This window comes from Canis aureus, chromosome 26 (assembly GCF_053574225.1).
Source record: "Canis aureus isolate CA01 chromosome 26, VMU_Caureus_v.1.0, whole genome shotgun sequence".
Taxonomy (NCBI): Eukaryota; Metazoa; Chordata; class Mammalia; order Carnivora; family Canidae; genus Canis; species Canis aureus.
In genome coordinates this window covers 13,895,246-13,921,746 of record NC_135636.1, presented here as the reverse complement: position 1 = coordinate 13,921,746, position 26,501 = coordinate 13,895,246, and the positions used below count along the sequence as shown (strand labels likewise).

Here is a 26,501-nt window from a genome sequence, read left to right as displayed (position 1 = left end):
AGACTTCATGCCTCATTTCATCTTTAAATTCATCTGTCTTTGTAAGGAGTGTTTGAATGGACTAGTTTGAGTTTCATCTTCAGCCTGGGCAGAAAACTGCCTTAAGCATCTTTATGTAGCTTTATTTTTTTACCCATTGTCCCACTTTGCTAAGGGAAAAAAAAAGGATTCATTTCTGAACCATAGGAATTAACCTCATTTTATCCATTTCCCCCACTCTCTTCAGTGTTACATTATACTTCTGCTCATGCCATCCTCATCTAAGTGTCCATCTCTGTGCACATTATTTCATAAACATATCCCAGCTTTTGTGCCTTTACTTATGTTCTTATCCTTTTTTTTTCTTTACTCCTGTGGCCCTCAAACATGCTTTTGACTAAATCCTATTCTTCTTGTAAAGCCTAGTCTTCCAGTCCTTTATATTTTTCCTAAACACATGAGCCTTATTGTCTAACAGATTGATTCTAGATTCTGGTCCTACAGTTTGATGACTCTCTGATCCTGAGAAAAGTACCATAGTCCCTCTGATCCTCAGTCTTCTCATCTGAAAAATATGAATATCCAAATCTCAGGATTGTTTTAAATTTTAAATAGTATATATTTCTGATATTTGATAAATATTCAGGTGGTAATAGCATATATCAGTGATTGAAAAGAGACAAAACCCCTGTCCTCATAGAATTTACATTCTGGTAGGGATAGATAGGTAAATTAAGAACAAAATACATAGTATCAGAAGTGGCACAGAGAGGAAGGGTGGAGAATGCAGAAAGTAAAGGAAGAGTGAGAGTTCAGTTTTAAATAGGGTAGTTTGAAAAGGGCTTACTGAGAAGATGGCATTTGAGCAGGGACTGAAAAGAGCCTGGGGATATTTGAAGAAAGATGATTCCAGGCAGAGGGAACTACAGGTGTCAAGTCTCTTATATGTATGGGTGAATGGCATGTTTGAAGAACAACAAATAGATCAGTTGGCTATTTCAGATTGAAACTAAGGCAGAGAGAACAAGGCCAGATCATGCAGGGTCATTTAGGTCAATTTTTGTAAGGACTTTGTTTCTAAATGAGATGGGGAATCATTGGAAAATTTTGAGGCAAGGAGTCATGTGATATTATTTTTTATAACTATTTTCTGGTTTCTGTATAGTTTTGGGGGAAGGAATAAATGCAGATATTGAGTAGGCTTTTGAATACATTGGGTGAGAGCTGTACAAACCAAATGTGTCTGACCTATAGTAGACATTCTGTAATTGATAATGCTTTCCCTCTGACTTCCCTGTACTGCTACCTCTAGCTAGAAGTTATTTCTTGTTCTTTGGAAGTCTCTATTAGGGCACACATCACTTTTTGGCCATTTTCCTTATTTATTTTGCTAGCCTAAACATTTCTTGAGGGCAATTTCTTGACTCAATTTTACTTATCTTTATATATATCCCATGGAGTCCAGTGCAGACATTATACAAATTATTATCAAAATATTTTGATAAGGGCAGCCCAGGTGGCTCAGTGGTTTAGCACGGCCTTCAGCCCAGGCCGTGATCCTGGAGACCCGGGATCGAGTCCCATGTCGGGCTCTCTGCATGGAGCCTGCTTCTCCCTCTGCCTGTGCCTGTGCCTCTGCCTTTCTCTCTCTCATAAATAAATAAATTAAATCTTTAAAAAATATTTTGATGAAATGAATAAACTTGTGAATATATCTTCATAGATTTGGAAAAACATACAGCAGAATATCTTGCTGGGGCATTGGCAAGACAGGTTGGTGAGAGTGACAAACCTATGGTAAACTCTGGAGTTTTTGGAGGCATAGGTATAGGAAAGAAGTATGCCCGATACACGTCAGTCTGATGTGAGATATGTGCAAAAAATGAGGCAGTAAATACTTTGGCTCCTCTCTTAAAGAGGGTTAGATGAGTAGCAGGTTGAAAGTATGTTTGGGATCTGATAAGCAATAGCATCCAAGAGAAATGGTTAGTAAGTGTGGAGGACAGGGAAGTAATAGCTCAGGAAACACATGATTGTTTATCTTAGGATATATTAGCAGGAATTATTTATTTTTAATAAGTAGGACAGATGTGGGAAGAGACACTGATACTGCCATGTAAGGGATGTCAGGACAGGTCCAGCTAGGCATGCTGTCTAGGGACCTCAAACATCTTCATTTGTGATTCATGCAGATGTGTAGCTTTGGGGTCTGATGTGGTATAGTGGAGTGTCTAAGAGTTGGAAAATGCAGGCAAAGGAGTCTCCTCATAGGAGGCCCTTGGAAATATGGATGAGCTGCTGGCTGACCTCTGGGGCATCTCTCTGTATAGCAAGTCCCTATCCTTCAGGGGAATTGAGATAGAATTGAAAATAACTAGACTGGGGGCTTAGGATGGTGCTGCATCCTTTTGGATTCTTCCTTCTACAAGTGGTTGAATACCCAGCTCAGAGTTGCTGAAACAAAAATGATCCTTGTTGATTCATCTAACTGAAAAATCCATATGGAGTTATTGCCAAGCAAACTTGATCCACCTGCTCAAATGATGTCACTGAGGACCTGACTTCTTTGTAGTTCTCTGTGTCCTGGCTTTCCCAGTCATCCTCATCTTTATAGTGTTCTCTTGGCACCTTTCATTTGAAGTATTTTAAACACCATATCCTCAGTACAATCCTATCTGGTGGAAGACAGCCTGTCTTTCTTGGCTAGCTCATATGGAAGCTCCAGACTTTAGTCCAGTTGGACTTAAGTCATGTGTCTGTCCCTAGCCATTTATTGGTAGTGAGCTAGGGTTATATTGGTAAGCATAGGTCTGAGCCTCATGCTTCATCCTGAGTCAGGGATGGAGTAAGTTATATCCCAAAACATGTGGGCTCTGTGGGGTGAGAGTAGACACCTGGAATGAAAGTTAGGCTGCTTTTATTAAGCAGTCTAGAGGGTGGGGTGTGATTCAGACCCATGAAAACTTCAGATGTCTACTACCAGGATTACATTGTCAGGGTCCTAGAAGGAAACACCATTTACCTGAAATGGTTTAAATGAAGAGACTTTAAGGAAGGGGCTAGTTATTAAGATATGGGCAGGATTAAGGGTACAAGCAATGGCTAACTGTTCCTTTTGATCAGCATCAGCAGGAAGGTGTTACCATCCCTAGGACTTAGTGATCAAGCAGAGGAAATAGCGTTAACAGAGCCAAGTAAGAAATTGAGTTACGGAGGAGAAGCTAGAGTTGTAATTGTGGAGGAATGCAGCCAGGGATGGAACACTGAAGCAAGGAGGAATAGAGAAGAAATATCTTCACCTTTTTCTCTTCTCATCTTCTAATCTGCTGTACCACTCATTGGCTCAACTGGAATCCAGACAGGAGAGGAACCTGTATGATGTAATCCTTAGGGGGGTCAGCCTTCTGGAACACATATAGGGAAAATACGGATCTTAGTAGGGGTAAAATGGAGAATAAACAGCACAGAAAACAAATCAGAACCTCAGTCCAATAATAGGGAAATATATTGGGAAGAAAGATAAATTACAGGTAGAAATTTAAGATCTAGAGATTTATTATCAGAGGAAGGTCCAAGAGAAAGAGGGCTGGTCTTCCTTAAAGAGCATAATGAGAGACTTCAGTGATATGAAAGGGGGACTGAGCCCCAGGTCAGTCTACTGTAGAGACTTGATTCCAAGCTCTGCCCTTGTTGGGGGATGGATACCTGTTTACTCATCTTATTCCATATCATAATTTGCCTGGGAATGGGGGGTGTGGCTGCTCCTGAAAGTTGGAACTCATTGACACTTTTGTTTATATTATTGTTCTGTCCAGGTTGAGATTTATTCCTACTTAAGCTTGACTTGAAAACTCTCAGGAGAGTTCAAATAGTTGACTGAGTGAAGTGAAGAAGGATGACTCTACCAGTCATCATCCAGAGGTCATTATGTGGGCTAGATGGTAGTTGCTGTCACTAACTGCTGTGATAAATACCTAAAATATTGTGTCAAGGGGTTAAAGGCAATGTAGATTACAGCAGAAAGCTCAATTTGTGGCTGGCAACAAGATGGGAAGCAGAAGTAGTATAGCACCAACTCCACTGAAGGAGAGGGCAAATAACAACCTTAGTCAGCTGGGTCTGAGATGAGAATGCCTGATGCAAAGTTGGGAACCAGAGGAGGACTGGGCTGAGCAATAAAACTGTTGGCTGAGCCTAAAATGATTTCAAAGCAGATCAAGGGTAGGATTGTTTAGTAGTGGAAAAGAAAGCTTGGTTTGATGCTTAGAGAGTATTACATGATTTTCTTTTTAAAAAAGGCCATTAGTATTACATAATCAAGCAGTACAAACATATCAGCAAGTTGAGACAGTCTTTATCTGGGATTATTAGATCTACAGTTCAGGTGAGAGAATATTACCAACTTGTTTATCAACCCTTGTGTAATGAGAGCACAAAAGTGAATGAAAACATATCCAGTCTGCAATGAAAGAGAAATGTAATAGACACAGATTTTTTTTTCCCTACTTTGTGGACCTACGCCTAAATTTAACTCGAGTTCATTTTAAAAGGAGCTTTTTAATTCAGGCTTTTAAAATGAAGGATTTGCCTATTAATGGGAAATATGCATTTTAAGATGAGCTTTATTTGGACTAGTAGGGAAGTATGAAGCGAGGAAACTAGTTGGAAAAAGAGATATAAAAGAAGAAAAGCTATAAAAAATTGTTAAAAATGGAAGGATAACACAGCCAACTCCACAGCCATCTGCCCAAGAAACATTTCTTTTTGCCTTATTTTCCCTTGCTTTTGTGTTGGCCATTCTCTGCTAGGTTCTTGGATGGCTCCTCCTCCTATCTTCCCAAGCCAACTCTTCCTGTGCTTCAGGATGCTAGGCACATTCTGGCTTCCACACCTCTTACTATCCTCCCCACTCCCAATGTTGCCCCAGATAGATTTGTGGTATGCAAATCTGTGTTATGATGTACTTATCACATCATATTGACATAACTTTCTGATGGAAAGTCTTCTTCATTACACTGTCAGCCATTGAGGGAATGAGCCAATGAAACAATGGGTATTTATACAGCCAGAATAAATAGCTTCAGGGAGAGCATAGAAGTATCCTAATGAACATTGCAGTGTGACTGAGGCATGCTGAGGGCAGAGATACAGCTGGACTTTGGGAATAACTGCAAGTAGAAGGTTGTATGCAGTTGGTACCCTTGCTATCTTTTATTTTGGTTTCTTCACCTCTTTTTAGTGTCTCTTTCTCTGAAGAATGGCCTACATTCAGAAGATATGGTTGCTGACAGCTCTTAAGATGTACACAATAAAGCTTTGTCACTTTAGAAAGACTAAATCCTTTAGAAAGACTGAAGATTCTGACTTGACTTTCCTGTTCCCAAAGTCCTTGGTTTCTCAGAAATGTCCCAATTTGGGATAGTTGTGCCCTCCTCCTGCTTGATCGTTAACTACTCTCATTGTAATCGTGTGTGTGCATGGTAGTTCCTGTAGCCAGATAAGATAGTATATGCTTCACACCCAACACATATTAGTCTGCCATGGAATAATGAACATTTTGAGGGCCCTGCTTGCTAGCATGTGTAGCTAACTCTGGGCCATACATATTTATGAAAGGGAATGATAATGACAAGTGCACTAAACAGTTAAACTTTGGTTTGGTGTTTGAACCACTTAATATCATTATTCTTATTGGAGATTTACCTTCTTTGTTCTGTTTTCTGTTGGCTAGCATTATGATGCATTCTTTACATTTTTAAGCATAACTGACAGGAGCATCAAAGTGGGAAAGGTAGTCTGGATAATGAAAACAGTTGACTTGGGAGCAAAAATATGCTGTGGTTAATTGATAGAGCAAAGATGTTGCTGACTAACTGAAAATATTTTTAGTCTTCTAAAAGGTATTACTAATTTCTTGCAAGTGAATTTTTAAATGCCACTTTCAACTGAAAATTTTCTTACCAGTTTGCTATATGGTCCTCAGGGACGACTGACATTAAAGTGAAAGAAACTGGTATGTTTGTTACTCATACCAGGTGAGTAGATGAGGATAAAGCTAGTCAGCCTTTTAAAAACGTCTTGTATACAACATTAAAATTAGTGTGCTTGTGTGTAGCTTATATTCATGAAAGCTGATCCTAGATGTTAGTCAAATGTGTAGAATTTACATTACAAAAAAGACAGGAAAAATGAGCTTAATTCTTTTTTCCTTTTGTAAACGTCCAGGATGGAGGATTGTGAGTGGTGATCTCTGGCCACCGGTCCAATATTATGCCTACTTTATAACCATTTTTTTGGGAGCTGGATGTAGATGTGTGTGTGGTGGGGAAGGAGTGTACTCTGGGAGTTAGTTATTAAAGAGGAGACCTCTGATGATAACCTGATACTGAATGAGTTTATTGATCTGTCCCCTTTAGATACAAATCCTACAGAAGCAACCAAAGAGGAACGATACAGGGTGGATTACATGACAGAACATTGCTTCTAATTTGAATCTAGGAGCCTCTGAAGCCAGATACTAGATTTGATGGGCCAATCATAAAAGTTAGGAGCCTATCCATTATTTCTGTATCAACCACTGAGTTTCTTATAATTCAGTTAGAATCTTGTTCTTAACACTTTAAAAATTTAAAACTCTGGTTATTCCTACTCTATGTTAATGTCAATATTTGTCCATATGTATTATATAGTCTGCTGGTGGTGTGTATGTTATTTCTATTTCTGGTTTGGCAAGAGACAAGAATTAATCAACTTTTCTCTCTTACTCTCTCTTTTTTCTCTACTTCTCCTCTCTCTCTCTCCCTCTTTCCTTAAACATGCTTATCTGTGAGAATTCATGAAGCCAAAGCGCCTTTATATATTACCTTTGTAAATGACCTTAAGGAGGATTTTTCTGCAGTGACAGGAACTACTCACCTCAAATATAACCGTTTTTATTTATACACCTTGAAGCTAAATAAGGGGTTTCTTTTGTGTCATTATAATGCAAGTTGGGCTTCTTTCTTTTCTTTTGCTTTCTTGCTTTCTCTCTCTTCTTCTTTAGTAAAAGAACATAACAATGTTTCACCTTTGGTTGTTACTGAAACTTATGTTCAGGCAGAAAGTAACTTTGAAAATTAGTTACCTTGGGCACCCTGGTTGGCTCAGCGGTTTAGCACCGCTTTCAGCCCAGGGTGTGACCCTGGAGTCACAGGATCCAGTCCCATGTCAGGCTTCCTGCTTGGAGCCTGCTTCTCCCTCTGCCTGTGTCTCTGCCTGCCCCCCCCCCTCTTTCTCTCTCTGTCTCCCATGAATAAATAAATATTTTTTTTTAAAAAAAGAAAGAAAATTAGTTACCATAAATAGAATACAAATAGCTTTTTCCATAAAATAGATGCCTCTCTCAGGAACTTTTGATTCCAGTCTGTTAATATTGCAAATGTAACTAAAATAGACATTATCTGTGCCGTATGTGCACCAGTGACAAGGGTTCTGCACTTACAGTTTTGCTAGAAAACTTGGAGGGCAGCCAAGTGGGAGCACTGTAATAGTCTTTTAAGAAGATGGAATCTGAAATAATGTTTCAGGAAGAAAAGCTTTCAGTTTAGACAGTTGCATAGTTAACAATTACTAGCTCCTGAGAACTAACAATTGGCGTGAGTCAGTGAAACCAACTTCTAATTTTATACCGGAGTAGATAGCTTGCATAGCTTAAATGCACAGTAAACTCTTGATTTATGCTATCCAATTCCTTAGCAAAATCTTGTTTTTTTGTTTTCCTCATTGACATTTTGGTGTAGTTCTCTTTGCTGATTGGTTGATATACGTCATGTCAGTGTTTTACTTTTTCACCTGGCTTTCAAGTGTAAGTTTTTTCCATATTCTTAATTTTGAATGACTGCATATATTTTATAGTGCTAATTATATATCAGACTATTTATTTTACATGTATTAATTTATAGTAACAGGATTTGCTGTTGCTTACTTAGTCATTTCTTTGTATCTATCCATCCATTTTAACTATCTATTCGGTAGTTTCTTTTTAGAAAAAAATTATTTATTTTTATTTTTTTTTAAAGATTTTATTTATTTAGTCATGAGACACAGAGAGAGAGAGAGGCAGAGACACAGGCAGAGGGAGAAGTAGGCTCCATGCAAGGAGCCCGACGTGGGACTTGATCCCAGGTCTCTAGGATCACACCCTGGGCCGAAGGCTGCCCTATTCAGTAGTTTCTCATAAGTTTAGTATTATAAATATCACAAAAGCAAACATAATTAAGGAGGCATTTCCCACATTTTAAAGGGTCTTTGCCCTAGAGTAGTTTCCTAAAAACAGAATTACTGGAACAAAGTTTAAAAAAATTTAAGGCTGTTGATACACATTACCTTAATACCTTTCCTCATGGTTGATTACATTTCTGTAATAATTTATGAGTGCTTAGTTCAGTAAATTGTTGTCATCTTTTCATGTTATATTTTAATATCTTTGCTAATTTGATAGCCAAATATGTATTTTTCCCACTTCGTTTTAAATTCCTGGTTTTTTTTTTTTTTTTTTGGTAATTTCATTTCCTCTTTTGTGAATTACTTATTCATGCTTCTTTGCCTGTTTTTCTCTTAAAGTTCTAGGCATATTCTTATGTCTGCAGTTCGTTAAGTTCCTTAACTAAGATACTAACCTTTGTTATATTTGCTGAAAGTATTTTTTCCAGCCATTGGCCTTTTAGTTTTGAGTATTTCCTTTTATGTATAAAGGGTGTTTATATGTGGATGTGCATGGTGTGCGGGTTACTGAGGTGTAGCTGACATATGTTTTTGGTTTTTATTTATTTTTATTTTTAAAAGATTTTATTTATTTATTCCTGAGAGAGACAGAGAGAGAGAGAGAGAGAGAGAGAGAGAGGCAGAGACACAGGCAGAGGGAGAAGCATGCTCCATGCAGGGAGCATGATGTGGGACTCGATCCCGGGTCTCCAGGATGCGCCCTGGGCTGAAGGCAGTACTAACCCGCTGAGCCACCTGGCTTCCCTGTTTTTGGTTTTTAAACATTTCCTCCTTTGTGATTGCTTCCTTTTAGAAAAGCCTTCCATTTCCAAAATAATTGTTAAATTATCTTTTTTCTGTGGATTTTTTGTTTAATTTTTAATCAGTGTAGAATTTATTCTATTATATGTGTTAGCTTTCTGCAAGAATTTCAAGGAGCTAGAAAAATAATTTGTGTTTTACTTTTCTCTTTCAATGAATTGACTAATTAATATTTGGAAAAAAGTCTAGGATAATCCATAAACCATACAATCAGCTTCTTTTTTTTTTTTTTACAGTCAGCTTCTTAAATATTGTTTTAAAGATTTTCTCTTTGCAAAGTAGAAATTGAGAATTGAATTGAGAATGTAATTAGGTATATGACCTTGCATATTTTTAAATATTGCATTTAAATATTGTTTTAAATATTATATTTGTTGTATTTTTGTCTTTTCTTTCATAACCAAATTTAAGAAACTAGCTATCTAACCTTCCTTGTTCTTAGAGGTTCTGTATGGCTCACTGAAGATGGTTTCTTATCCCCAGACTTTTCATCTTCATTCTATAACTCAAAACAGAACTTCTATGAGGTTTCCTGGTAGATAAAAAGAGTGTTCTGATGGAAAGTAAACAGCATTCATCGATGTCAGAAGTATTTTTTTTTAATTGTTGTATTTACTATTTAGTTGCATGCTAAATGATAGTGTTGTTTAATCAGATATAAATAATGTTTATTATACTAATAATAATGCCCATGTTGTCATTAGAAAATCAGTATGTTAGGAATGAATATCAAAATCTAAAAGTAGGATGGCTATATATGCATGTTGCATATAACAAATATACATATATATGTTTTGTTAATAATTTGTGATTTAATAAAGCTGATCTTAAAAAAAAGTTTATCAACAGATTTGACTATAATACCGATACTTCCAAATAATTTGAAATTTCCAAAATTATATAAATGGGAATCTTTGATCTCCAGTAGTAATTTTTCTGTTAATTATATTAGTACTAATTATTGGATAAGCTTTTTTTACATTTTAGCTGCATATTAAAAGCAATGATAAATTAATATAAGTACAATGATTTGGCAGTGTTGAATAAATTATTTCCTTTTCCCCACCCAAAGGGATTGTATTTAAAATACTTTGTAATCCAAATTCAGTGACTCATCTTTGAGGTTGGTTTATTACCTAGATTGATTTGTGTTGAAACTGGTTGTTTAAGATCTGACCACATCCAATTTTGTATACTGTTTTTGAAATGTAGGAATTTGGAAATTTTATTAGAATGGAAAAGAGACTTTTATAACTTATTTTCCTTTACTTTGGTTATTTTTGTTCTTTGAGAATTTTTCATTAAAAATAATTGCAGTCTTTGGCACATTGAAGACAACATAATTACTGAATAAATCTTTCTAATTATGTCTCTTTTATAACTTTCTTTTGCTTATTTTCTTCATTGTTCAAAAGAAACATACTAGTTAGAGAGTGGTGGAACCTAAAATATTAGGGTCAAGGAATGGCGGAGGACATGTAAATAGGAATAAAATGAGAGAAGCATAGAAGTGTTTTAATAATATAAGTATTCTACAGACTACCTAATTATAGAGAGGAATAGATTTTTTCGTTCTCAAGGAGATCATGGAACAGACTTAGGTCTAAAGGAGTTTGAGGTTCCCAAGTACCTGGATATATTAGAACTCTCTTTAAATAAAGGCAGCACATATAGTAAAAATTTTATTTTTCTTAAAAAATTGTAGACTCTCAAAAGATATGAAAAATGACAATAGGACCTCGTATACTACATAATTCTGAATTAAAAGAATTTCTTCAAGAAGTGGAAATTATAGAAAATGTTGTAGAGAGAAGAAATGCTATATAACTAACTGGGTTTATACTCCAGAGTTAAAAAAAAAAAAAAAATGGGAGGGTAGTTTAAAAAACTCACACAAAAATTAGATATGATCAAATATCTGGAACAGGAATACAGATTGGGACACTGATGAACAGCAGTCTAGGCCATGGCATTATTTCCTTTTCCAGGGTTCATATTGTCAAGTGAGCTCAGTATTCTTTCCTGCTTTGTCTATAAACATTTCTGGAATCCTTCTTAAAGTGACACTCTAGGTAGCTACCACCATTTGATTGATATTGTAAGAAATGCAGCCTCTTTGACATCCCAGTCTAGGAAAAGGTATCTCAAAATAATATAGGTTTGAGAGGCCTGTCTCTGTGTTAAAGGCTATTAATTAAAGCCCTTGGATCCAATAGTTAAATAAATACAAAGGCTTTTAACTTTTATATTATTCAGCCAGCATTTTTCTGTTTTATCCAACTAGGATAACTTGTGAGATGTTATATAATGTTCTGTTAGCATCTAGATCACAGTGTCTATAGAAGTAATGAGGTCTTTTAGTTTAACAGACTACCCAAAAAGGTAATCTTGTTGATACAGAGCACTGGTTCTCTACCAGAAGCTATTTTGTTTCCATAGAGAACATTTGGCAATGTCTTGTGACAGGGTGTATGCACTACTGGCACCCAGTGGATAGAGACCAGGGATATTGTAACTCTCCACAACAAAGAACTATTCAGCCCATAATGTCAGTGTTCAATGTCAACAGTACTGCTGTTGAGAAATCCTCGTCTAGAGTACTAGTTCTTAATTAGTAGCTTGTTAGGAAAGCACATTACTATTCTTCACTTCCAGTCTAGTGAATCAGAATTTCTAGAGGTAAGGCTTATTAGTTTGTCTTCTAATTAGTCCTTTGGGTGATTCTGATGTTACTTAAAGTTTTAAGACTGATTATCAACCTATCTTGATATATACGTACATTCAAGATTAAGCATCAATCTTGTACCAGGAACTTACCTAAATGCTAAAAAAACAGCCTTTTCATAATCAGTTTGGTTTTGCCATCTTACCTAAATGGACCTTGTTTCTTCTTGTAGTTCTCAAATCTTCTGTTGTCTATTACGTTTGTTGTTTAACGTGTGTTTGTTGAGTTGTATTCAGCTTTCTCTTCCTACTGTCTACTTGTTGGCATTCTTACAAGAGCTTTTTTTTTTTTAAATCAATAACTTGGCTGAAGAGGTAGTTATCATATTTATCAGGTTTTTAGACCCTGCAATGATGGTAAGTGTTAGATGTTAGAGACAATTCCTTATTCTTGATAGGCTAACAATAACATGGTCATAGTTGTCAAATTAAAAATTCCCATTATAGGAACACCTGGGTGGCTCAGCAGTTGGGTGTCTGCCTTGGCTCAGGTCGTGATCCCGGGATGTGGGATCAAGTCCCACATTGGGCTCCCTGTGAAGAGCCTGCTTCTCCCTCTGCCTATGTCTCTGCTTCTCTCTCTCTCTCTCTCTCTGTGTCTCTCATGAATAAATAAATAAATCCTTAAAAAAACCTTCCCATTATATCCATTATATAAGCAATTCTTACTTGCTAATCAAAATTAGGAACACTCTTAATTAATTGAGTGGATTACACAGCAGGAAGAGATTTTCAATATTTGTTGAATTGAATTAAAAATATCTCCTAAATAATTTGGAAGAATGGTGGTGATAGAGGGAAGTAGAAGAGAAAGGTAGACAATATGCTGACTTACTTTGGACTTGGTGAATATCAAGTGCTGATACACACTAAAGTAGAAATCCTCATCAGTTGGAATGAAGGAGAAAGAACAGAATCAAAGGAATGGGTTCAAGGGTCACATAACTGACAGGAGGGAAGAAGAAAGGGAAAGTGACAAACCAATAAAAGAAATTTTGTCATGGAAGAAGTCATAGGAGTTTTTTGTTTTGTTTTGTTTTTGTTTTGTTTTGTTTTGTTTTGCAAACACACGAGGGTTTATTTACAAGCTCAAGTTTGGGTCCAAGTATACCTGACACAGTGGAGCAGGGACTTGGACCACGAGGTGGGTTTCAGCTTAGTTTTATGGGCTGGTCTAGGGGACCTCCAGAAGGGGTGGAAGAATTTCTCAAGTTCTGTTTACATTCTGATACGGGACTTTCAAGGGCATTGAGCTCTGTTCTCATTCTGATATGGGGCTTTCTAGGGCGTTAAGCTGTAAGCTGTTTTTTTTCCCTGTAACTGAGGTAATGTAAATTTCAGCTCTTATTCACAGGGGCCTGGAATGACTGTACTTGTGCTAACACTGAACTTAAAGTGGAATGGCCTTAATTTTCTCGGCCTCCACATTTCCCCCTCTCAGAGGAACCTAAGGAAGGACCCAATCATGGGTCCAGGTTGCTCTCAGAGTGAGCCAGGGGGAATGATTAAATCAGGATTCGAACCAACCTTGTTGCTGTTCTTGCTCCCGTTTACATCCCAGTGAAGAAGCAACATCCTAGTTTAAGGCATCACATAATGCCCCCCTTTATTGTAAGAAGACTAAGTCTAATCCCCTTCTATTTTGAAGGACAACCTCAGACTAGGGAGTCTTGGAGGTAGGAAATAAGTGAGAACGGCGCAGTCTTAGCTTTAGGGGATTGTCCTTGTCTGGTTGGCTTTTCCATTCTGGAACAAAGTCCTTGAGAACAGCATGTGGATCAGCTGGCCGGACGTGGTTGTAGTGGACCCAGGGAGTAATCCCGTTGACCTTGAGAGGGGTGGGAGTGGTCAGAATCACGATGTAGGGTCCCTTCCAGCGAGGCTAAAGTGTCTGGTGTTGGTATCTCCGCATGTACACCCAGTCACCTGGCCGATATCGATGGGGGTCCGGGGGTGGCCCAGTCTTGTAGAGGGCCCTCAGTTTAGGCCACACCTGGTCAGGGTGGCCGTCTGGTTTGTCCCTAAAGATCACGGCCTTAACCACACGTGAAACCCAGCAGTTAAGCCTCTGCCTTTGGCTCAGGGTGTGATCCTGGAGTCCCTGGATCAAGTACCACATCAGGCTCCCTGCATGGAGCCTGCTTCTCCCTCTGCCTATGTCTCTGCCTCTCTCTCTCTCTCTCTCTCTCTCTCTCACTCTCTCTCTCTCTCTCTGTGTGTCTCTCTTGAATAAATAAAGCAAATATTTTTAAAGTAAATAATATATATAGTATATGAATATTTGAATAGAAGTACACAGAATAAGTGGGAAAAATCAGTAGGTTTTAACATAAGTGCCGCTTTCTGAGGAGCTGGTAATATGGAGAACAGAAAAACAGAACATCTGCAGTAAGCCTTCTAGATGAAATGAGGGCAACTGAAGCCCATTCCACAATTTTTCTGATCCCAGATAGCCAAGATAATTATGGAAGGGTGGATGGGGTGGGGGAAAAGATAGGAAAGTCTCCAAATAGGTTCACATCACCCACTCACAATATGATTGGAGAGACCAGATTTGGATAAACTCAGTATAGATTTAGTGTAATTTTCTACTGCTTCTGGTAATTATGCAGTTCTGTATTTAGCTCTTTAGATTTCTTCCTTCATTTCTTATCTCTCATCTTAGATGAATGGCTCTCTTCTGATATATTTATCATAACTTTCTCAAGGCAATGTGTCCATAATGGGACATACGCAATAATTTTAAGTGGTAGACAATTTTTCAATTTAAATTATTATTTACAGATTCTATGCTTAGAACAAGATTAAGGATTTTTTAAAGTAAGTGGATTTTTTTAATTTTATTTTTTTATGAGAGATTATGGGCAAGGGACAAGGGGAAGCAGACTCCATGCTAAGCAGGGAGGCCCATGCAGGGCTCGATCCCAGGACCCTGAGATCACAACCTGAGCCAAAGGCAGACGCACAAACGACTGATCCACACAGGCAACCCAAAGTAGGTAGATTAAAGGTAAAGCTCAATTTAAAAAAGGAAATAAATGGTAGTGCACATTTGCACAGATAAGATCCTCAAGAGAATAAGTTAATGACAGAAGTCTAAGAAAGATGGTGTTAAGGAAATACAGCTTCCTTAAATTTCATTGGCTTTTAACCATTCCAGACTATTCCTAGTAGTATTTGCCTAAATTTAGTAAACTTTACATTTTAATGGTCTCTTTCTTTTCTACTATCCATTACGTCAATGTATAGAAAAATATAGCAAAGAAATTTGAAAACATTTTTCCTCAGTCTGTTTTTCACCTACCTTAAAAAAAATTTCCACTGGCTTCAGAAGCTGTCATTTTTAGCATTTAGATTAGCAAATGCTACTTTGGTCCCTTTTATTTGGTCTTATTTATTTATTTATGAATTTGTCCCTTTTGTTTAATCTTTAATAGGTATTAGCCATTTTAACTTTAGGTATTTCTCGCATGTGTAGAAATATTATCATTTACTTTATTGTATCCTTAATATAATCATTTCTTACTTAAGAAAAATATCCTGCAGTCTGAAAAAGTGTACTGATTCAGTTAAATCACACCCAGACATACCCTTTGAAACATAAGGTTACATAAAACAAAGACTGTGATGTAAGATTAAAATTAAATCTTTTACAGGTAAAAATACAAACACTTCATTATATAATTGAGAATACAGAAAGTTGTCTAGCTGTAGCAGCTCAGTTTCAACTCTTTTTTGAGGTATCCTTTGCAAATGTTTTGTTAAGAGAAAAAGGAGATATGCAATTAGCAGAGGAAAAGCATGCTACACAGTGCAGTAAGACAGATGGTTTAGTCCCTGAAACCATTTTTCAGTGCATGGCAGTTATGAAGTTTTGTTGTGATCTGATAGTACATAGATCTTCAAACACATTTGAATTCATCTGTCACTTAATTTCATGAATCTAGAAGTGCCAGTGATAAAAGTATGTGTAGCTTTCAAAATCTATGTAAAATATTATCAAACGATTATAAAAAGGTTGTTTTTCAATTAAGTAATAAATACTCATTTTAATTATATTATTTACTGACAACCAATTAGAAGTCCATGAGAAACTAAAAAACCCTTAAAACAGCAATGCTATCTCTGGCTTTAAATCATATCACTTTATAAAGTCATACTTTCAGCTATACTTATTATTATATTTTTCTTTCATCAAATTCTAATAACTCTAGCAAAAAAGTTGGCATTATTATCACTTCCATTATTGTTCTTATTTTATTGCTACAATAATCTGGGAATCTGGAGAACTGAATTGTACATACTAAGGACAATTTGATATTTTTGAAAAGGTAATAAGATAGCAAATTCTATGGATATAAGACAATTTTACAAATCAGATAATTGCCCACCCCTCTGTAATTCCCCAACAGTAATCAAAAATTTTCCATATGAAATGCTTTTTTCAAAAGGGTATGATGGCCTAAGAAGATCAGTCATGACCCGGACATAACACTTAAAAATTTGGATCAAAGTGTATCTTCCAATCTACTTTTTCTAAAAATAATGCAAATACCACCTCCTCTTGCCTTCCTGTCACTGCAAGGTGGATCCTTTTGCCCCAGTCAAACCTTTGGCATTCCTGCTTGCACTGGCCCTCTGGCCAAAACAGGACATTTGTGTTTTTGATTGCCCAGCATCACCCCACTTCTAATAATACCTTGATTTTCCTTTGAAATTTATTATACTGTCTTGGTACACCCATTTTTGCTAAGGAGTATTAAGATAAAAATGTGACAAGGTGTACTCTTCTTAAAATATAATTTCTGAGCAGAATGACAAAAGACCACATGAAGTTCAGGCTGAGGCATTCTGATGGCATAATTCTGTTGAGGCTGTTCATTAGAGCGTGATACCTTAATATGCACAGAAGCCTGGTCTCTGCTCTTTCCTAAGCTGATTCCTCAAATTTTCCTTCAAGTATGGTGTCTGTGAGCACCCACTTAGTCTTCCAATATGTTTCTTCTGTGTCTATAAGCAGAGTTGGGTTCTGTTGCTTGCAGTCAAAGACCTGTATTTTTTTTCAGTCTAAAAAAAATTGTGGCCAAAATAATTTACTTCTGTATGTTTCTTCACCTTATGTACAAATACAGAACCTTTGATACATCCTTTACTGCCTGCCCTGCCATCCCCATTACTGCCTTGCCCTGTATTTGGAAAGGCCACACCCTCTGCCTGACAAGATTTTTCATACATTTCCATTTCTAACACTAGAATAACAGCTATATTTTAATCCTTCTCTGTGCCCCTTATTTGAACTCATCCTACCATAATTTTTTTTGCTAGTTTGTTTTCTCTGAGTGAAAACACCAAATCTTTCATTATCACACATCCAGCACAGTGCCTAACATATAATAGGTGCCTATATTCTTGTTGAACAATGAATTAGGAACAAAAATTCTGAGACATAACCTGTAGTACACACTGCTGGTGCCTGATGAAATGCCCTTCACTGATCAGTGTACCCATTATCCACCTAGTATAATATTAGTTGTTAATGTCTTTCAGCTGTCCCCTTCTTTGGAGAAATACACTACAACCAATGACTCACTATAGGAGCATGAAATGCCAGCCCCTTGCCTCAGTGTAGAACCAACTCTGGTACAATTCACAGATACCCACAGTATCATGCTTAAGCCGAACTATATACTTAATTAAGAACTTTAGCTTGCTTAGCTCCTTCTTTGCTTTGTGCTGCTTCCCTCCATCCCCTTCTTCTGACAGACCTCCCTCAATAAACAATGTGCACCAAATCACCTTCTCAGGTTGTTTATAGGAAATCCAAATTCTACAGATGATACTGAGTCAAGATTTTTAACATATTTCCTTCCACAGTTTTGGCTGTTGGAATGAATTCAGAGGACTGAATCAGAGCAAAACTATTTTAGATGGTGCAGTAGTACAAAATGTAAAGTTTGTGTGCCGCCTACTATAAGATCTTTGAGACCATAGAAAAGAAGACCATAAGCAGAACAAAGAACCCACAAAGGATAATCTTTCAGTCATTATTTACAAGATCTTGCCTCTAGAAAAACTTCAGACATTAACTAAGAGTAATAATAGGAATAAAGAACGGCCATTTGGTTAGTAAGTGCTATTTAAACTGACACAGAATATAAAGGCTGTTGTTTCCTATGTAACTAAGTAACACTAAAGAAAATGCATTTTAAAAATCTTCTATCTAAAGAAATATGAATTTCTTTTTGAATTATATTTATTTAATATATTATGAAAAGGAATTTTTATATGAAGATGTTATATGCCAATAATTTCTAATTATATTCCGCAAAGGTATATTTAAAACTGCACCTTCAAACAAACTTAACAAGGCTGAATAAAACAGATTAAGGAAATGACTTCAAATATTACGATCAACTTTGAGTCATTCCCCACAATTATTATGTTTCTTAGTCTGAGCATATTCTGTGGACAAACACTACAAAAGTCCACATAAACACAACAATCACTAAGATGATGACAGTGACATTGCAAGCATACACATTGTTAGCCATCTCCATCATGAGAAAGCATCTTACCACTCTCCCATTTATTATTAGTGGAAGGAGCCATGAAGCCTGGTATCTAAGTTGGATCTGCCTGCATTTGATATTGAACCTCATTTACATTACTTCAATCCTCTAGATTTGTTTCTCTATTGTTCATAACATATTTATTATTTATGCACTACTTCTTTCTAAAAATAGATTAAGTATGTAAGATCACCAATAGTGGAAAGTTGGTGACCTCAGCTAAACATTTTGGATGCTTATTAGTTAGTTATATTTTGCGGTATAGGAAAATTACCCTCAAATTTAGCAGTTTAAAATAATAAGCCTTTACTATCTCATATAGTTGAGGGTAAGGAATCTAAAAGCAGCTTAGTTGGGTAGTTCATGCTCAGGATATTGCTGTGGGCATTGAAAAATTTGAAAGGTGCTGTTGAATATACTTCCAAGGTCATTTACGTTGTTGTTGACAGGTCTGAGAGTTCTTTGTTGGCAGTTAGCTGGAGGTTTTGATTTCTCATAATGTGGTCTTCTTTGTAGGCTGCCTGAGTGTCCTCATGATAGGCATCTTGCTTGTGAATGATCCAAGAGATAGTGACTGAGCAAGAGAGTACCCAAAATTAAAGCAAAGTTCTTTTCTAACCTGATCATTCAAGTGACATACTAACACTTCTGTTAGAAGCTATTGGTCATAAAGATGAACCCTGGTTTGGTGTGGAAGAGAACTACACTGGGATGTGACTAGCAAGAGCTGGGAATCAGAGGAGACCACATTAAAGGCTGCCTGCCATAGACACATTTTTGAAAGACAGAAAGTACATAAAGTTGCATGGATCATGGCTATTGCAAAGGAACCATTGTTCATTATGTAGCTCCAGAAGTGCTCTAGCTCAGAATTGGCCAGTACAAAAGTTAGATGAGGGGGAAATTGGAAATGATGAATTACAGGACCACCACGGGAAGGAAGCATACCTCAGACCCCTACTCTACACTCCATCGGTGCTTATTCCTGGATGAAGCTCTAAAACAATGATAGTACACTCAGGTATAGTAAAGTAGAGGAGTTAACAGGCAACTAAAATGAGTGAAAATGAGTAAGAAGACTAATCTGGAACTTAAGGTAACAGGTTTCCTTTAATAGCAATATTCTTCATGCCCACAATAAAATAGGATCACTTTTATTTTCCTTACACACAGTTTCTATCCATTTTTTTTTTCTTCCTTTGATAGGAAAATTGCTAGCAATTTTGCCAATAAACATTTCTTGGGAGCTTATTAAGTGCCAAGTACTGTTCTAGGAATAGGGTATAAAATAAGATAGCTAAAAACTCTGCCCTGTAGGAGCTTATATTCTAGTGTGGCAGAGACAGATAAATGGTGCTTGGAGAAAATTATATAAGGTATAATGACAGAGAGGGGTTCTGAGCAGCTTTAGCGAAGTAGTCATAGAAAATCTCTTTGAAGAGATACTACCTGAGCTAAGAGCTGAACAATTCAAAGGAAACATGTGCACAAAGACAGGGGAACCCAATTCTAAGTGGAGGGAACTGAAAAATGGAGACTTTAAAATAAGAACAAATTTGACATGATAAAGAGAATAAATGAATACAATCAAGGTGTGGACAGAGAGATATTCCTCATATAACACTAACATATAGCAATAAACATTCAGCCCCAGTGTTGGGAAAACAAAAGGGAGAGGTGTGGAATATGCCACACTGAAGAGCAAATGGCTTACCTCAATGGAGCAGCTATGCTAACAGTCCCAGACAACTGTTGTCACGCTACAGATACTTCAGAGAAGTCACAAATTCATCTTGTGGGAAATATCTCATTTTTCAGGGGTTGGCTCAAATTGTGAAACAAAAACAACATCCATTGTGGCTGCCAATATGCCACCTTCATTCTAAAGAAATGTAGAGGGCTTATGGCTCTTGGTATATATGATCAGCACCTTAGAAATCAACCCTCTTCATTTTAGATAGAGGTGGGCAAGAAGTAAAGCAGCCTATCTGTCCTATCCTTGTCTATGAATCTTGAAGAAGAAAAAAATTAAAGAGGTAGAGGGAAGTATGAAGTAGAATAAAAAATATGCCTCCTAGAACACAGCAAAAAGCATAGAGTTGAGGGGGCAGAGAAAAGACAAAAAAGAGAAACATAGGCAATCAACATCAGAAAGTTAGAACTTAAAAAGAATAAATTAATCAAATAAACAAGAGTCCAAAAATTCTGGAGCTTAAAAAAAAATTGTTTAGATTTTAAAAGGTTCACCAAGTGTCAAACAGGATGAATGCAAAGAGACCCACTCCTAGATGGGTTAACTGATGTATCAGTTACAAAGAAACTATCACAAAAATGTATCACACCAAATAAAAAGAGGTCTTAATTTTTTTTTTTACTAAAATGCAAAATAAAACAAACGTAAATCAGATAACCTATAAAAGAATTAATCTGACCTAAGCCTTCTTAACAACAACAGGTATTTCAGAAACCAATGAGTCAAATGACAGAAAAATTCTAAGATTCAATTATTTTGAACCTAGAATTCTATTTCCAGACAAACTCAATCATGGATGCACAATAAAAATATTTTCAAAAATTTTCAGATATGAGAGGACTCAGTTTACTTCTGAGAAATAACATTTACATAGTAATATAGTATAAATGCTACAAAGAATAGTTTAATTATAAATGTGGAAAATTATGTGAAATCTATAAGCTATGACAGAAAAAATAACGATATAGAAGCTGGGAGGTCAAAGGAAAAGAGAAATGGAAGTGCTGGTTTTCGGTTTTCTCATCTGACACTGTGGAGAGCTGAGGAATAATATTCTAAATATGATGGATCAGGAAAGTTACTTAAGTTACTGTGAAAGAGAAAATATATATTCTCCAGCAATCAAGTAGCTGGTTTATAAAAATTGTTCAATTACACGATGTAGGAATTTTCCAGCCCCAAATCTTTGAGTGTCATCGAAAATGTAATATATTGGAAAAGAGCTAATTTTTTGAATAATTTATTCTTGTTTTCTTATTATAAACATATTGTGAAACATATTATATTGGCCTCTGCCCCTGGTTCCTGACACAGGATTATGAAAGCCCAGGTAAATCTAGGTGCTAGCAGAATCATTTGTTCTAACACGTAGTCTTTGACCCCAGTTACTGACACAGAGCTCCTAAAACCTGTGCAATTTCCTAAGTGATAAGAGCACTAGGAGCATCTTTTGTTCTAATACGTAGTCTTTGTACCTGGTTCCTGACACAGAGCTCATAAATCTTTGGAATTTCCTGGGTGATAGCAATGTCTTTCTTTCTAAGGAGCTGACTCTTGGTGGGCTCCTGGATGGAGGGTGCTCAGAAGGAAGGCCAAGCCATGATTAGATGCTTAGAATTTTCAAAAGCACCTGGGTGGCTAGGTGAGCATCCAACTCTTGGTTTCAGCTAAGGTCAGAATCTCAGAGTCTTGAGATTGAGTCCTGCCTCAGGCTCTGCTTTCAACTCAGAGTCTGCTTGAATTTTTCTCTTTCCTCTCCTTCTGCCCCTCCCTATTGCTCACCTCATGTTCTCACTCACTCTCTCTCTCTCAAATAAATAAATCTCTAAAAAAAAAAAAAAAAAAAGCTTAGATTTTTCAGCCCTACTCCTCATTCTCTAGAGAGGGGAAAGGGGCTGGAAATGGAATTAATAATTGATCATGCCTATGTGATAAAGTCCTCACAAAAATCCCAAAAGTACAGGATTCAGAGAGCTTTTGGTTGGTGAAAACATCTACATCCCGGGAGGGTGTTGCACCCCAACTCCACAGGGACAGAAGCTCCTGTACTTAGAGCCCTTCTGGGACCTTACACTATGTATCTCTTCACCTTGTTGTTCATTTGTATCCTGTATCATATGTTTTATCCCATAATAAACTGGCAAAGGTAAGTTAAGTGTTTCCGTTCTGTGACTGTTGTAACAAATAATTGAATGGGGTTGGGGCATCATGTGAACCTCCAATTTACAGCCAAGTTGGACAGAAGTTATGGGTAACCTGTGGACCTACTACTTGTGACTGGCATTTGGAGTAGGGGGGCTATCTCATGGGATAGAGCCTTTAACCTGTGAGGTCTATGTTAATTCCATTACATGCTAGAACTGAATTGTAGGACATCCAGCTAGAGTCACAGAGAATTGCTTAGTGTGGGGACAAAAACCACACATCTATTATTAGAAGTACGGTTGAGTATGGTAACATATGAGAGTATAGGAGAAACAAAGAAGGGAATTTTTCCTATATAGTTATAAAGGTAACTAACAGAATTAAAACTAGCCAGTCTTCTAGTTCTGTGCTTCTCAGGTCTGACTGGGCATTCAGCACTGTGCACGGCACTAGAAAAATATAAATCATTTTTAAAATAAAACAAAGATGGAGAAAATAGTCATAAGGCGTCACATGCCCCAGATTCTGAATACTTAGATTATTCGGACATTTAATAGGCAGACATTGAGTGACTCTTTGTCATGCACTGCTGAGTACAAAGATATCACCATAAAAAGGGACATGCTAGAGTCTGTGAATTGATCAAAGAGGAAAGCTCATGTATTGAAGAGGGAGAAAGTATCCAAATTGGGTAAATAACCTAGAAGCCAAAAGTAAGTTATTTTAGGAATGAGTGCACAAATCCAGGAAACCTTACAATTAGAGGCAAAGGAAAATAGCATTTTTTTTTTTTAATAACAGGAATGAGATAAGCCAAGAAGGCATTTTGGAATTTGACCAAGTAAAGATTTTTGGTAAAGGCAAAATTTCACTCTTAACCCACCTGAAATGAGGCTTCCAAATTTTTATAATTATATTCCAATGTGCAATAACACATATGAATAAAGTACTTTGTTAATTTCAAGTGGGGCTTCACCTTGGGGTAAGGCTGGGTAAGGGATTTGGAGAGAGGTCTGTGTAACAGAATAAAGAGAATTTCACTATATTTAAAAGTGAAATGTTTTAAATTTCACTGTGTGCTACAATGTTTCTGATTCTGATAAACCTATTGTTTGCTCAGAACCAGAGTAAATGAAGGTAATAGATGTATAATCACATCTTGTTCTACCTGCCTCCTTACTATCTATCAGCCTGGAAGGTTGAAACCACCTATAAAAAGAAGCAGAGGGAGAACGGGAGAACTAGGGGTTGAAGTGGTGTGCTTTGTAAAGAAACCTAAGAGATCAGAGAGGATAAACAGACTAAATTAGGAATTAGGAAAGGCTTCACAAAACGTGAGATATTTAAACTAGACTCAGAGAGCTGGGTTTTTCTTAGGCACTAAACAGAGAAAGGAGTTTTCCCAAGGGAGAGAGTGTAAGTATGGCTTGTTCAGGGGAGATTCATCATGCCTTAGCCTGATCTAACATCCACAGTACTAACAGTAAATATAGAAAGAGGGAAAAGTTGTGATGATACCAATGATATCCTGATTCTCCTCAGAGCATAATGCATGACTCCTTGCATGCTGAAGCATCAGGAGGCACATGGATGTTCTATGATTCTTAGAAGAACTACTAATGAACCCTAAGCAAATAAAGATGTACTCTAAACCTCAGGTAGACGCAAAAACTGTCTTGCAAAAAAACTTTTTGGAAATGGTTAATTTCATCAAGCCTTATAGTAAATGTGGTTCAGAATAACTACAAGCTATTATTTATGCTAAAGGAGGAATTTGATATTCACTAAGTTTGTCAACACAACTGTGCCCATCTTTAAATGGATAGGTTAGTCTGAGAGAAAACATAGCAATACTTACAGCAGTACTATGTCCACTTTGTAAGATGTGCAGAGCCTGATAGTACAGCCTTTGGGATTGGAGCAAGAGGTATGAGGAGCTTGCCTGATCTAAGCCAGAGCAGCTTGAAAGGAACGAGTGGAATGGAATGGTGTCTGTGAACTTTCAACTCTCAGGACGAAGAGTATCTATCTGTACACTGTTAGGGGTAGAGGTGATGGCAATGGGAACAAGAGAAGGATCCCATTCTCACATTTTAGTTTTGGTACAAGTTGTACCAGTAAATGCTAATGAGTTTATAATATCACTTTGTTATTCAAAATGAAGCTGGTAGATTCTTTAATTTTACTCTTTGAAATGTAAAAGTTGTCTATTTCGTAATACCTGAGGATTAAAGATAATAAAAGCAAAGGGTTTGGAGTTCTACAGACCTAGGTTCTGATCCCAGATTCAATGCTTACTAATTGTATAACTTTATGCAAGTTACTCAAAGTCCTCTGGTTTTCACTTTCCTCCACCAAAAACTAAGGACGAATATACTTTAATTTCTGGGATGGTTGTGAAGAATAAATGATATAATGTCATGCATAGAAACTACCTAGCAAGGAAATTGTTAGCCTCTATAGCTCCTAGTTTCAGTCTATTTTTCTTCAGAAACATTCCTGAAGTAAGAATGTATGGAGCTTAAGTTCTTCTATGGCTAAACAAGAAAAACCGGCATCAATTAAAAAAAAAAAAAGTATACTGAACAACTGTGTACTTGGTGCTTTATTTGGAACTATAAAAATATTAAATTACTACTTATGGCTGATAACCAGGTTAATCTTTTTTCTAAAAGGTCACAGATATTTCATATTTCCTGAAGACTCACAATAAGCCAAGTAATATTACAGTATGCACAAGGTTCCATGTATTCATGCTGTAAGAGTAACGAGGAACAATTTATCTCTTAAAAATGTGTTGGCCCTGAAGAACCCAGCCATTCACTGCCATCACTTGTAACCTGTTTTGGAGAAAAGGACACCTATGCCAGTGTCATATGCCCACACTAAGAAGTTGCTTTAAAAGGAGGTCAGAGAAAGAACAAACTTTCTTAGGTTAAGGCTTTTGCTCTGTGTAGACCTATCCATCAGCTCACTATAGACATTTTTTTCCAGGTTCCAAATCCATTTACAACTTTCAGCCTGAGCACTATATCATACCTCCCTCCTGGGTGGGCCATCTACATACTGACACCCCAACCAAACATAAGTGATGACACTTATGCTGCTCATTACCGGATGTGGTTCTCTGAACATCACCTCCAGCATATGCTATTGGATTTAGAGTTTTGCTTATCTCTCCACATTTGACTTAACATAACAGGCTCTGACCTCACCCTCAGCCTAGTAGGCAACATAACATAGTGACCTGAGCCAGACTACCTATCTTCAAATCCAGATTACATCTTTCTACTATGTGACCTTGAGAAAGTGCCTTAATCTCTCTCTGCCTCAGTTTCTCCAGCTACAAAATAGAAATAATATTAATATCTCAAAGAATTGTGAAAAATAAACTTGTACCTATAAAGCACTTTATAAGAGCCTAGAGCATAGCAATATTCAGTAATGACATTATCTTTAGATGTCCTAGTTAGGACAAACTGCCTCTTTACTACCTAATGGGGCTCCTTCATAGGGTTGTGTAGCCAGTCCAATGTAGGTGTAGTTTGTCACCCTGACTCTGTCTTAGCATATGCTGTTACGAAACCACTCACCACAGACAATAAGACATGCTATATGGAATATGCACAAAGCTTTCCTGAGCTTACAAATGCTTGCTAATTTTTCTAAGATGTAGACTAAAGAAACAGAATATATAATTTATTGCCAAGTGACAAATTATAGAACACATGTTGTCACGTTCCAGGGTACACTGTTTAATTAAAACAACCATGGTTTCCCAAGAAAGAAGTAAATTGGGACAAGCTACCCATTTAAGAGTTAACTTCCTTACTACTCTTGAGTTAACAGTTTTATTATATCTGAGATTTTCCCAATGTTAGAACTACTCAGGGAGATTCTTAACCAGAGTAAGTAACTGTAGCTGTGTACATAGTATGTACTATAAATGAATCTTCATCTGAGTTCATCAAGAAGGGAGAATAATGAACATGGGGTCCAGCCAAAAAGAAGAAGAAGGAAGGAAGGAAGGAAGGAAGGAAGGAAGGAAGGAAGGAAGGAAGGAAGGAAGGAAGGATAAAGAGGAGGAGGAGGAAGAAGAAGAAGAAGAAGATGATGATGATGATGATGATGGCGGCGGCAGCAAGCTTTCCTAACAGAGTGTAGGTACTTGTTTTCAGTCAAATTAACCAGCTGACATAATCTTTGTGCAGTGAACTTGTAAAAGAAAAAGTAAAAGATTGGAGAGAAGTAAACAGTAAAAGCTAAAA

General features: G+C 36.9%; 1 protein-coding gene and 1 long non-coding RNA gene across 5 annotated transcripts in view; one reads left to right on the top strand and one right to left on the bottom strand.

The window, feature by feature from the left end:
- The window catches only part of MACROD2 (mono-ADP ribosylhydrolase 2), a 1,919,734-nt gene that overhangs the window by 182,486 nt on the left and 1,710,747 nt on the right, over positions 1-26,501 (top strand). The window lies entirely within an intron of this gene.
- On the bottom strand, positions 3,150-12,668 carry LOC144297918 (uncharacterized). The gene is made up of 3 exons (XR_013364855.1): positions 12,602-12,668; positions 11,913-12,112; positions 3,150-3,383 (listed from the first exon to the last, which is right to left on the bottom strand). It is a non-coding gene; the product is annotated as an uncharacterized LOC144297918 (long non-coding RNA).